At 46.5% G+C, this 14,420-nt stretch overlaps 1 long non-coding RNA gene across 1 annotated transcript; it reads right to left on the bottom strand.

The window, feature by feature from the left end:
• Window positions 1-5,487: 5,487 nt before the first annotated feature.
• Window positions 5,488-12,567, bottom strand: LOC142859165 (uncharacterized). Its single transcript, XR_012912135.1, has 3 exons — window positions 12,081-12,567; window positions 6,237-6,405; window positions 5,488-5,670 (listed from the first exon to the last, which is right to left on the bottom strand). It is a non-coding gene; the product is annotated as an uncharacterized LOC142859165 (long non-coding RNA).
• Window positions 12,568-14,420: the final 1,853 nt, after the last annotated feature.

Here is a 14,420-nt window from a genome sequence, read left to right as displayed (position 1 = left end):
AGGTACCCACCCAACTGGACTCTCACAGGCTAAACCTCAAGCCTGACATGTTCCCTGGGGCCATTACCCAGCATGCCCTTTTCCTCACTGGGGAGGCCACACCCTCTTGTTTTCAAAGTTTTATAACTGTATTGTTTGTTGTCCAGCAGATTAAATTCTTTGGTGGCTGGGGAGGCAACAAGGGTGGGGGTGAAGAGAAAGGAGGAGAAAAAGGGAGAGAAAATACAAGTAACTTCTATTAAGACCAAAAGATTAAATGCATTCCTTTCGAACACAAAGTTCACCTGTTTTGGAGAGCAGCCAGTGGCCAGAGGCAGTGTCCCCTCCCTCTCTGTGCCTATCCATTCTGGCCTTTTCCACCTAGTAGACTGGCATGTGGTCTTAGACATCCAAGACCATCAGGATTTGAGCTACGACGAAGTAACAGCTAATCAGATTCAGGATGCATACCTAAACAACCACCCCACATTAGGTACCTACTATAGGGCAAACAGATCTCTGCCAGGGTCTATAGGCAGCTAAATTCTGAAGACAGAAAGGTCCCTACAGTGAGCAGTCTGTTTACTTATACTCCAAATCAAAGTCACTAATTCACTGATACCAGAAGACATGTATGTACTTCAAGAAAGTAGCAACGTAACCGCACAGACTATTGCTGTGGGACAATGGTCTTGTACCCTGTAAGGATTTGTCACTTGTATTGTTTTAATAAATGCTGATTGGCCAGTAGCCAGCCAGGAAGTATAGGCAGGGCAACAAGAACAGGAGAATTCTGGGAAGAGGAAAGGCTCAGTCTGTAGTCGTCACCCAGATACAGAGGAAGCAAGACGAGAATGCCTTGCTGATAAAAGGTGCCAAGCCACACAGCTAACACAGACAAGAAGAAAGGGTTAATGTACAATGTAAGAGTTAGTTAATAAGAAAGTCTGAGCTATTAGGCCAACCAGTTTATAATTAATGTAGGCCTCTGTGTATTTCTTTGAGACTGAATGACTGCGAGACCAGAAGGGAGAGAAACCTCCATCAACAGACTATAGTCAGCCTTCCACATCCCCAGGTACTGTCTCCCTGCACTCCAGTTATTATGCATGAACATATATAATATGCATATATATATATAATGAACTACATTTATATGCACAGACTTTGCTACTATCTTCTAAAGAATTCTTAAAACAATTATTTGACAGCATTTGCTTTGAGTTAGGTATTATAGAAATCTGGGCATGGCTTAAAGTTCATGAGAGGATATGTATAAAATTAAGTAAAAAAAACTCATTTCACAGAAGGACTTCAGCATCTGTGGATCCAATCCTCCATAGATAGGAAATGACTATATTCAGAAATGGCTAAGGAATGTAAAAGAGTAGGAAACAGAAAAGAAAGGAGGAAGAAAGTCAATACTAAGTGTGAACTTAAGACAGGCCTGTCCTATCAAGTCTCCTGATACAAAGTCTACAGCTAGCAATAACTCAAATGGACATAGGGTTTTCCATACTTAATATAACTTTCATTGAGCCATTAACTAATTATTTCACACTCTGGGTTTCCTCTAAGAAGTATGTCCACTTGAACATACACCTAAGCCTTTAGCACCAAAAATAATGCCTATGACTTTCAGAGCTGAGTCTACGCTGAAACTCTACTCTTACCTTCTTTCCAGAAAACATCACCTGATCTTACTTTCTCTATTACCTTTCCCCCCAAACCACAACGACTGTCAAGAGTCCTCTTCACTGGGAGCAATGGCCCAGGGTAAGAGCAGTAATGATACAAATACAGAAACAGAACAGATCTTCCCTAGGAAATATAAGAGACAACATATACTTTCTCTACTTTTTGTATAGGAATTAAGAACCATTCCTATAAGCTCAGTGGCAAAAAGTCTCTCTTCAAAGGAAACTGGATTATTGTTCCAGATCTGTGCCGACATTGTCTCTGCTACTCTCCCAGCTTAAGGATACCACAAAGGCACCCAGGGTTGATTAAAGGTAGAACCAAGGAGCCACTTTATATCCTGATATCTAACTATGCAACACATTAGCCAATGCTTCCAGTGGATGATTTATGTGAGCCAGCTAACAGATAACACAGACACAACACACATGCTGGGAAAGCTCCAGGCATCCCTCAGAAATAGAATGGGAAAACCTGAGTTGCCACAGTGAGACTTCCTTTCCTAGTGAGCAACACACAGCATAAACATGCCCAGATTCAGGGAAATACTCTATGAAGATATCAAAAAGACTTAACAAGAACTCTTTTCAGGATCATGGGGAATGCCTGGTAGTTTAGCCAAGTGCAAGTCAGCTCTCACAAGAACTCTAAGCAATCAGACAAACAGAGGAGGAGAGTAAAGATATTCTTAGTTCTCCTTCTCCTCTCTAATGTATAAAGAAAGAAGTGAAGGCCTCAGAGATCCAGAATACTGCCAAGGACCTCAGTGCTCCACTCCCTAGTCTAGCTGGAGTATAAGACCTGGGTTGGAAATCCAACGCTGGGAACAAGCCAGTAGGCCCTGAGAGGGCTCTTTCTGACTCAGTTAAGTCACGACAAGGCCAATACTACCCTCTGCTCAGTGCTGTGAAACCCAGTGAACCAGCTAATGTGAAGAGATCTAAGTGTGTAGTGACTAAGGCTTCTTAACACTCCCGAGAATCCTTAAGACTTCTCCACATGTTCCCAAGCCCAGGGGTTCCTACCCAGGCAGCTTTGGAGATTTTTAGACAGACTAGAGTTCCAACCACAAAAGAAAAGAAGGCTAAATAAACGCAAAGTAAGTACTCTTGGCACAGGGGCAGGCCTTAAACAGAATGCCTTCCTTGAACATACAGGGTCTTTCAATCTAAGTCCTGCACCACAGCCAGCTCCCATGTGTGTGCACATCTCCCACGCCACTAAGAGGGAACAGTGTCCTATCCTGTCACCTGGTAGGTCCTCACCAAGTCCTTTCATTCACTTACCCCCTTCTCTTCACAGTCACCCACCCAAAAACCCATTCCTACTACCTACGCAAAACCCATCACACCACGCACAACCCTTATTCACACTAGCACTAGGGTGCCTCTGTGGAATAAAACTTGGTTGCTCTTAGGCCTCCAAGATCCTTCCTTTCTCCCTCTCAGCAACTTGGGTTCATTTTCCTGGCTTTGAGTTTCTAGCTAAGCAAAATCTTCATGAACAACCATGACCCTATGTGGTTCCCTTCATCCTATTCCTGTACTCTACCCACAAAGTCATGGCTCTACAGCATCAAGCTCTGTACAGACCATGGGGCCTCAAGAGTATTTTCTTGCTTATTAGCCCATAAGCAGCTGGAAGGAGCCAACAAGGAACCAAACCCAGTGTATGCTTTCCTCATAGCCAGTGACCAGAAAAATGAAGGAAGGCAAGGCCCTTCTACAGACGGCAGGCTGATTAAAAGGACAGTGTCTCTTACTTATCCCAGAGGCAGGCCATAAATATAAAAACGTGACCTGTAAGAGTTCATATCCTCCTCTAAAGCTGCAGTCTTGGGGACAAACCCAAGCCAGGGGACAGAGCCAAGATATCCACTGAACAATTCATAGCCCTAGTAAGAAAAGGATACAGTGGAATCCAGATGGTGTGGACCAATCAAGTCCCTGGGTAGGGCACCTTGCATTTTACTATTGCCAGCCATGCCATTTCAGCTTCAGTATCACAGCTGTCTTCCAGAACTCATAGACTCAGAGGCCAAGGAAAAAGTATCAGGCATGCTTAGATCCTTCAAGGCATGCTAACTGTCCTGCCTGCTTGGCCGGCAACACACAGCAGAAGCCAGGTCTGAAAGAGGGAAATGAGCAGGGTGGTACAGCCCTGATTCACAGAGACAGCTGTGTGACAAAAGGCAAAGTCAAGATCCTTTCTGCTCTGTACCCACTTTCCCAATGAGGCAGAGGAAGGGCTGTGAATGGCAGCAGAAGCCATCAGAGTTGGGCACAAGACCCATGGTTCTCAATCACGGCCAGCAGCACATCTGGTTTCAGGTCTCCAGTGGGGCTCATCTTGAAAAACCAGGTTGATTCTTTTCCACTTCCCAGCTATAGAGCTGACTGAACTCGCCTCTTTGTTTAAAGTTTTGCCCCCTCCATCCCTTCGATATCCTCACAGACCACTGATGCAGTGACTGAACTTGTCTAGCTCATTGAAATAACAGATAACTCATCCAAATTGACCTTTCTTGGCAGGGATCTCAGAGGCTTGTCTCAAAGGGAGAGACAAGACAATTAAACATGTGAGGTAGGATTCATTAATCTTCCTTGGACAGCAGTGAGGGAGCAGGGAAGGTGAAACACAACGCCAGCAGAGTAACTGCACGAGCTGGCTGGGATTGAGATTCCACAGGTACCTAGTAGGATTATCCGGGATTATTTCTTTTCTCCTTAGACCCTAGACACCTGGCTGTGTTAGTTCCCACTAACTCTAGGGGCCAGGAACACTGCCAGCAATGACAGACAGGGACTCCTGACTATCACAGCAAGCACTAGCTGTCTGCTTTCCGGTTTGTGTCTACAATGGAGCCGCCTTCCCAGTTTTGAGGGAGATCATCACTTTAACAACTCAATAGTGCTGTTGTTGTAAGGCAGAGGAAAAGTATTTCCCTGTCAAGTGCCTGGAAATATTTTGAAGACAACTGAAGACCTAAAGAATAAAATGATCCATTCAAAGGAAAACCCCAAGCAGAGAAAAATCCAGAATCCAGTCACTGCTCAGCCTAGCCTAAACTTTGGACCCCAGACCTAGCCTAATTCCCTTATAGGCTCAGTGTATCCAGAGTAAGGCAAACACCCTTTCTGCACAGGAAAGAACATGCTTGAGCCCTGGACAGCTCCCAGAACTTTAGGGATTCTAACAGGAACTGCACCCAGCAGCCAGGAAGCTTTCTTTCCCTCACTGTGGGAAGTAAAGGTACCCTGGTACTGCCATACCCTGTCCAGCACTCTGCCAGTTACCCCATTCATAGAAAAGCCAGGAATGGAAGAATGGAGAGAAAAGAACAACTGTTGGAGGTTCTGAATGGTCAAGTTTGAGGGAACAGATCCAGGGAGCAGCCACACTCCAGCTGCCTGGGAGGCAGACTCAGGCCTTTCATTTGTTGCTTCTAGTTTTTAATCAATAGCTGGATATTTAATTCACCAGCAAGACTAGGTCCCTGTTACATCAGACCACATCTGAGGTCAAGGAACCACACAAATTGGTGGCTCTGGAGTACCTCCAAGAAGGAAAAGACTATCTAACCTACTATGCTCCATCACCCAACACTATGGGCTTACTCACTACCCATCTTCCTTCCCAGGACAACTTCCTTTCCCTGTCTTGCTATAGGGGGTGAAGATTAAAAAAAAAACAAAAACAGGTATGTCTCTTAGACCAGTAGCTGAGAATGCTCTCATTTATCCTAAAGAAAAAAAATCAAAGGGAAGAGAAAGGGGTGTGGGAAAGCACAGAGTCAGAGGTACAGAAAAGTGAGGAAAGGTCAAAAGATATTTGTGAGCGGAGCAAGTCAAGCAGGAAACAGAGGAGACTCTGGAAGCTGGTATTTGAGGTAGGGCATAACCACCTTTGACAAAACTGAGTGCCCCAGTCTTTCCTTCTCTAAACATGGCGTCCTACTGGCCCTCATCCCACCTCAGCAACTTCATCCAGCACCTGAAACAGGAAAAGGAAGAGTAAGTATGGCAGATCCAAGCCAGATATGGACATACACAACTTCCAGCCCTTGGAGATAACTCACGCTCCACATTGTGGTTATGATAGAAGTACTCTTCTCCCACAGGGAAGGGTAGACATGCCTGATAAGAACTGCTTAGCTCAAGGCTATATATAGTTGAGGTTCCTACCAGCCTGGAGATTTGGAACTAGAACTTGGCAGAACTATGCTAAGTGCTGGCAAGGACCATCCTCATGCAGCTAGCCAGTGAGGAGTCTTAACAGCACAAGCTGGGCACAGTGAGTGCAGCAGGGCCCTTCATGAGGGTATTAGAACTCCTCACCAAGGACACTACTGGATCCATTTTAGAGAAAACTGGCTTTTAAAGCGTGAGCCTAAGGGAGATATGTGGTGGCTAACAATAACTTCCAGCCTTTCCTTTTGAAGGACAAAGGGAGGACACATAGGAGAGGAAGAAGGTATAGCGGCCCAGGATTATAGATACCTATTCACTTTGCATACCTGAAAGCAGAAAAAACATACAAGAATGAAGATGAACACTTACCTACTGAAAAAGTGGTCAAGCAGCTCCTCTTTTCTGTTCCAGAACAATGCAAGCAAACTTCTAGCCAGCGGAATTATGGCTTTGATGCACAAACATCATCCTCAGCTGAGCCTGAGTTGCCAAGAGGTTGTCAACTACTTACAGGTAGAGCAGTACTCTGTTACGTTCTCTGCTGGGAAGAGAAAGAAAGGTAGATCAGCTGGGCTCTGCTCACAAAACCAATCAAGCAATGATCTGCAATTACATTTTATATGTAGCCTCTGGGACAATAGTCCTCAGCTGTGACAGATGCAAAATAACCCTGGGCAGAGCAATGTGGAGAAGGACCAGCACTGGTGGGTACAACATCTGATTGAGTACCTATCCACCACCCTTTGGTCAGGGACACACACACACAACAGAGTTCCCTGAAACATGGCATTCAGGGTTTCATCATATGCACAGCTCAGAACTCCTACACTTATGCAGACTTTCTAGTCAAGATGTTCTCTACTCAGACACAAAAGCTAGAGGCTTCAAATACTTTTAAGAGCACCGTGAGTATAGACAGCTCGTTCATATGCCTGTTGTGCCCCACTGTGCTGTGACCTCAGTCATAGCTTCCTGCCCCCATTTGGTTCTCAGGCTCAGGAGATGTACCTCCTAAAGATCCAAAATGAGTCATTCTAGGTGATCTTTGGGTAGAAAAGCAAATGTCTACACTAAAATCAATGGCTAAAAAGTTAAAAGTGCTACCTGGAAAAAGTCTGAATGAAGTTCAGGGTCAGGATGCCCCTCATTCCCAAACTTAAATTGTTTGTTCCTCAACCTAGACTGTGTCGAGGAAACCAGAGAGAAAAATCCAATAATTTGACCAGGATACAATTGCGACAGAGGCACAATGGGTGGGGCAGAGCATCATGTGCCTTTAGCACGATGCTGCGGGAAAAGCCTAGAACCCCGAGCTTCCATAATTATGTGCTAACGGGGCAGAAGGAAGATGGGGAGAGAATTCATGTCATAGGAAGTGAGGAAGATGAAAGGAAAAAAGTAAGCTCTGTCACACCATCCAAGGAAAGAGAAAGCTGACATCCTGCAGAAGAGATGCCTTCAGGTTAGGGAAAGTGAGGAGGACCACCATCCACACAAATCTCAGAAGATAAAGGGTATTCTGGCATCTTGCCTCTACTGGAGCATCTACTCCAGGGGATTATAGTACACTCTCATGGAGGATCTCCTTGCCCAGTCTTGAGAAGGAGTCACCTTCTATTCTCAACAAGACCAAACCCACTCATACAGACCCACTGAGAAATCCCAAAGGAGATCCAGTTCCAGAAATATGTCTATCATCTGGGACCAGTGAAAATCATTTTTAAAAAAAAGAAGAAAGAAAAAAGGAGAAGGAAGGGAGAGAAGGAGGGAGGGAGGAGAGAAGGGAGGGGTGGGCAAAAGGGTACTGTTTTCTAAGCTTGCTGAATAACACAATCATGTCTCTCCTCTGAATTTAAAATCCAAAGGTCTCAGAACACTTGTGAGCGGTCTGGTGTCTCCCCATCCCTAAAGCCTAGCAGTGGCCTTCTTAATACCCAGCCCTCCCTAAAAATGACCCAAGGCTGAGAATTGGTCCAGAGCCCCAATGAGCTCTTTTTGCTGCTTTCATGTTGTCAGAACATTCTGGCTGTTCGGCTGAGAGCTCCATCTCCCGGCTCCCAATACACTGAGTCATCTTCCAACGACGGAAAAAAAAATGGAAAAACACACACACACACACACACACACACACACACACACACACACACACACCAAAGCAGCCGTCACTAGGGCCTAGACTGCTGTTGACAGGCCTCAGCTACTAGCCCAGAATTGGTGATGAGGGGCATCAGGGTGCTCAGAGCATCAGCCACTATAGAGATTCAGCAACAAGAGAAACAAACCTAGGATCAAAAGGCTATCAGGAACATTCCCTGCTAACCCCCGTTCTGCTACCACCCCTCTGTTTCCTGCTTCAGAAACAAGGGGGGGGGCACCCATCCCTGGGAGAACACCACCACCTTGCAGGCCTGAGGTACAAACTACCGAGACACTCTCCTTTATGCTTGCTGTGACAGCATGGAAGTATATAATTCTTCCCCAATTTGCTAGTCACCTGCTAGTCTCTCATTTTACATGCCCAATAAGTCCCCAGGCAGGGAAAGAAGGCTTCAGGCAAATCTACAAAGAACAGACAATACAACAGACATGCCTACAGAACAGGCTTCTTCTAGGGCTCTACTTTACAAACTAAGGTCACATATATGGGTGAGAAATAGAATGAACTGTCTAAAATCACCCAACTGGGACTGGAGTACAGTCCAGGTATGTCCAGTCCAATGTGTGCACCTGCCTCAACAGGGCTTACTCTCCTCTGAAGGTGTTCCTACCTACCCACCTCTGGCTGATCTTCCATGGGGAAGGCAAGCAAAGCAACTGAAGTCTGTTCATTTCAGGACAAAAAAATATATCACCTTGACTGAATCTGGCCAAGTAGGAAGAGGAGAATGTTATAAAGCAGGTATAGGAATGGACCAGCTGAATGACCTAACACAGTATGAAGAGGAGGGTGTCATCTTCTAACATCTAGAAAACATGGAGCATTACAGAGAAAAAAGACTTTGGAAACTGGGGCTCTTGTCAGCCACAGGACTCTCCTTAAAGGGTTGTGATAAAAAATAAACAAGTAACTGTTCTTGAAGAATCTAACACGGCATCCGGCAACAGAAGCTCAGAATATTCTTCCCCCTTCCCTAGGCTTCTTGTTAAAGTACAAACTCTGATAGAAAACACATGGAATAACACATAACAAAATACCATGAAAGAAAGGAGAATTGTAACAGTGGTTTTCTGCTTAGAGGCTGCTCAGGGAGAGGTCCGTGAAGACAATGGGACTGCAACAGGTAGAAAGCAGGCATGGAAAACACCAGTATTGAAAAAGCAGAGAAATATGAGTTGGTCGGTTTTTACCTGAGGAAGGCTTCTTTGAAAGCTAAGGCCACTTTCAGAGAGCCCTGAATATCCTACTGATTGGGAGGAATTTCAACTTGACAATGATAGGAAACCATTTTAAATCTCTGAGCAGGAAGACAAGATGGCCGCTATCCGCAGCAGGGCCTAGAAAGGGTTGGGCAGCAGGGAGCCTCTCTAGAAGAGCAGTTAGAACTGTAGTCCTGTAGCCCTGGCAGGGGGCACGGAGGAAAGGCAAGGCCATGTGACCAAACGCTGCTGCCTGCTGTGTCCCTCACCCCCATCTCCCCATCCCCATGTGGAGGCTGCCAGGGACAGAGTCTATTTGAAGAACACAAACCACAGGTCTGCCACATCTTAGATGAGCTTCTGGGTCTGCCTCTACACTCCTCAAACACTAGGCTCTTCATAGAACATCTCTGAGTTTTAGGCTAACTAGGGCATGGAAGCCAAGTGCCCACACTTTAAAGATGGGACCCCAGGCCATGGGACCCTGACCCAGGTTTCCATTTCAACCCCCACCCAGTGCTGTGACCCAGGGTGGGATCAGGTAGTTCTGCCTCCAGACCACCTTCAATGCAGCAATCACAGCTACATCCATCTATATAGCGCCTGCACCCCTCTACCACAGACCCTGACTCCCATCCACTTCTCCAAACAGGGCCAGCAAAAGCAACAGCACCAGCCACCATGTGGAAGACCAGCAGAGATGCCTTCAAAATGGCAGCCTCAGAGGAATCCGGAACCCAGGGAAAGGAAAGCTATGGACAAGGAAGGGGAACTGCCAACCCCCTCCCAATAGGCTGTCACACCTTCCCTCATACTAATACTGTGTCAGGTCTTCTTCACAAAGTCCCTGCCCCCAAACCAGATAGGGTAAAAGGGAAAAGAGGACACTACCTCCACCTCCAAGCCCCAGGGACCATACGTGACACAGGGTACTCAGAAGAACATTCTGGAGCCCATGTCCCCAGATGAGATAGCAGACCACTTCTGTACTGAAATCTGGTAACTAAGTGGACAAAGGCTAGCCAGCCCATACATGTTCCCCAGCAGACCCTCAGCTGTGAGCCCCACGTAGTGGGGAGGTAGGGTTGCAAAGCAGGCTTGAGAAGGCACAGGCCACCCTGAGTTATATAACAATCAGGGAGGTGTTTGTCCCAGGCCAGAGACCCAGGGCGCACTGCGCTCTAGATGCGCAGTCATGGGTGGGGCCACTCTGTACATGGCACAGGGCCCAGCAAACCCCCTCCCACAAATGAGACCCACCACAAGGACAACACAGGATGCTAGCACTCTGATTTTCCAGCTTCCCTCCCCCAATATCAGACAGTTACCGCTGCCCCAGTTTTATTCTCCATCTCTTAGTTCCCTAGACTGACAAATCATTCTAGCAGGAGCCCTTCGAACCTCCACCCACTCACTTTTCGGGAAACCTTACAACAGCCAGCTTCCAAGCAATGTCCTGAGGTTAGTCCCACGGCTCACCTTTCCAAGCACAAGATAGCAGCAGCTTCCAAAAGGCAGGTTCTTCCAAGAGTCTGAGGCGCTTTGGATGACCAGAGCATCAGTGTAGATCCCTTCACCTGGGAGCAGACCACTCAAGTAGGAAGCCCAGGGTAGTGACGACAGCAACAGCAACTCTCCCTACCTTGCCCGATGGTTTCCAGGGGAGCCAAGAATTATTTCTGCCGCAACACTGAGGTGTGGCAGATTGGAAAATTCCCTTTTCTGACACCAAAGCAGAGGACAAATATTTTCTTCCAATTTGGTCAGTCCTCCTCAAACCAGTCTCCCCAATCTCCTCCCTCAAAAAAATAAAAAATAAAAAAGTTTGGGGCACTCTAAGCTCTTCTTCCTTATAGTGACTGAAATTTTACAAAGGTAAAGGAAGAAGCAGCGACTGGGCAGTCTGAAGCAGGCAGACACAGGCACCTACGCACACCCCTAAAAGAGATTTTAGAAGCTGCTGGGCTTCTCCTCCCTCCCCTTTAAGCAAGTGAAATGCAAATTCAGATTTGATACCCTGTCCTCAGCCAATCAAAAAGAGCTTTTCACCTGCCACTGGCCCTCCTACCAATGAGAGGAAGTGTCTGAAGCAAGAGCCCTCCCCTGGCCAATGGAAGACCAGCTCAGTCACTTAGTTAATGATGCAGCAGTACAGGGAAGGCCATCACATGTGAACTGGAAGGGAGCCAACATGGAGACACAGAGAACGCAAGGTAAACAACTTTCCAACGCCAAAAGGATGACATTTAATCTCTAAATGCTAGCTTCCCACCTAGGCTCATCCTTAACCCTTCTGCTGGCCTCTCAGGTCCCAGGAGCTGCACTACCTGTCCCCACAGAGCTCCTAACAAGATGCAACAGTGACTGCGTCACCATTCTCCACTTTTCTCAACTACGCAGTGACAACCTCCCAGCTTCACCCCACTTCTCCCAGCCCACACCCCACCCCATGCTTATGCTCTCTACCGCCCCAGATGCCCAGGACGAGACATTTTAACAAGGGAATGCCTGGGAAAACAGTCCCTCCTGATGGCTTTCTTGACACTTCTCATCCTCTTCCTTTCCCCTAAGACAGCACAGATGGACACAAACTAGCCTCTCTGTCCACCAGAAGAAAACAGGGTAAAGGGTGGGAGCTTAAGTGAGAACCAGGGGATGGTTCACTCCTCCCCTCTACCCTGATCAGGCCTAAGTAGCTGGCATTAAGGGAGAGGAAATTAAAGTGGAAAACAACAACAACAATAACAACAAAACCCTCCAAGGGGGAAGAGGAAACAACAGCAAAAAGAAAGGGAGGTGAGAAAAAACAGAGCACCCACATACCCTAGACATGCCCTTATCACACAAAATACATACGTGAAGGAAGAAGTAGGTTATGCCATCAAGTCCTTAAGCCCCAGTGGACCACCAGCCGTCTCCTGCGCAGACCCAAATTCCTATCCAGACCCAGGGTGCCGCAGTCCAGAACATTCCAGAATCCACTCTGATTAAGTCTTCCCCTGCCACCCCACCAACTCTTGTATCTACTCCTGCCCCTCATCTCACCTCCTCCCTATGGGAACCGCCCATGCCACCTTGCGTGACATCTTAGCCTAGGCTACCCAGAGGCCTCTGGCCCCCGACAGATTTCTGAACGCTTGGCAGAATCTGGTGCCCAGTGTTGCTATGACTTGTTTCTTGATTTCTCTCTCTGCTGCAGCACGGCTGCTGCTAGCAGACCTATCGACAGCTTGTGTGTCCGTGCTGGCTCCCTTGCTCTCTCTCTCTCTCTCTCCTTCTTTCTCTGTCTCCCTTTCTCGTCTCCTCCTCCTCTCTCTCTCCTCTCTCTCTCTCTCTCTCTCTCTCCCTCTCTCTCCCTCTCCCTCTCTGCTCTGAGCTCTGTGACGCAGATCTAAATTCTCCAGTCTGCTCCTTGTGTTGCAGAAGCAGAACTGCAGCTTTTCCCCTGGAGAGGCAGCGGGCAGTGCCAAGGCTGGTCAAACAAGGGAGAAAAAAAAAGTTGGACCTTCATTCTGTTTTCTTGGCCACATTTTCAGCCTTTTTTCCTTTTTCATACCTAACAGCTCCAGAACACACAGGTCTCTATCCCTGCAACCTCTCCTCTTCCTTTGGAGCTTCATGGCAATAAGATTAGCTTTAACTCTTTGAGTGGCAGCCTCCCGGCCCAGCCAGGGCTGTCCTGTACTACTAAATGTTGCGTCATCTTTTCTTGAGCCATACGGGCTTCTCCTAGCCATAGGCTAAAATAGACCTCACCATGAGATTACTATCCCATTAACCCTTTCTGCTACAGACAAGTCCAAAATTACAGCCACAGCTGTTTTCTGGAATTATTTTTGCCTTTTTCTTTCTCCTTTTTCAGAATTTTCTTGTTTTATTTTATTTTGCTTTTAGCCATGGAATCAGGACTTTTATATCCTGACTTCCCTAAAGATAAAAAGCATAATTAAAACACTGTCTGCTTAACCCGAAAACGAGATCCTTCTATCAAGTAAGGTTTATTTCAAAAACAAACCAAACAGCAGCCTGAAAAAATCCAAAGTAATGTACCTCTATTCATTCAGTGTTCAAAATTTTAGGACCTAGATAAGTATATGTCCAATAATTTCCCAAAAGGCACATAGGCCACACAGTCTACGATTCATTGCTGAGTCATTTGTTCCCAAGAAAAGCCTTCTAACAACAAAAAAGACAACAAACGGAGGGATGTCCAAGCCTGGACCAGAGATAGCCAATACCTGATTCTTCCCTCAGGATTGGTGACCAACCAAGATAAACATATACCGGCCCAACCATCAATCATTGGGCAATAGTTTAGTGTACCCACAAACCCAGAAACTCTTACGAGGAAGGTGTTCCACTGATGCTTCAGAGGCAGGTGGAAGTTACTTTAGGATATTGACAGCTTTCAACAGCAGCAAAACACAGAACTTCTAACATCCCCCTTCCTTGAAATGCTTCCAAGAAGAGCTCAGACACCAACCCAATGAACTCTACACACCCAGACACATTCAACAAGGCTCACGTTCCAATCGTGTGTGTGTGTGTGTGTGTGTTTCTCATACCAGCCTCTAACCAGATGTTTCCGACATCTTCAGGTTCTAGGGCAGTAAGCTGATTCATCAAGTGCATCACATCATGATCGATCTTGCACCTTTCAGGAAGAATAGGAACAAGAGACCAGGAAACCACTTCTTCTATACCTACCATCCTACACAGCCTTTACACAACCACTCTGGCCAACATTTTAGCCAGGAGAGAGAAGGACCTCTTGGAAGACAACCTGGTAATCCCTGGTTTTAAAAGAAGCCTGGGGCATCTGTGCCAGGCTCCCAGCAGAGGGGAAAGTGCTTCAAATTTACACCTTCTGGGAAGCAGGGTAGAGTATGCCAATAAAGAAGTTACCTACTGATCTGATGACCAAAGGCATATGGCTTTGATGTCACTTAAAGCAAGTCCCCCAGAACGATCCTCTGCTCACCCAAGTCTCTATTTGCCAGTGTCTTTCTCCACAGGGAAACACACACACACACACACACACACACACACACGCCTAAGTTCATGTCAGGACATTCCTGATTTATCCATGAGTCCAGGATCAAATAAACAAAGAGCTCTGCCAGAGAGCCTTCTCTTTCAGAAGAGGGAACTAGAGGGAAGTAGGCTCAGCACAGCGTTAGCCCATAACTCCACAAA

Source organism: Microtus pennsylvanicus, chromosome 10 (assembly GCF_037038515.1).
Source record: "Microtus pennsylvanicus isolate mMicPen1 chromosome 10, mMicPen1.hap1, whole genome shotgun sequence".
NCBI lineage: Eukaryota > Metazoa > Chordata > Mammalia > Rodentia > Cricetidae > Microtus > Microtus pennsylvanicus.
This window is presented reverse-complemented; position numbering and strand designations above follow the sequence as displayed.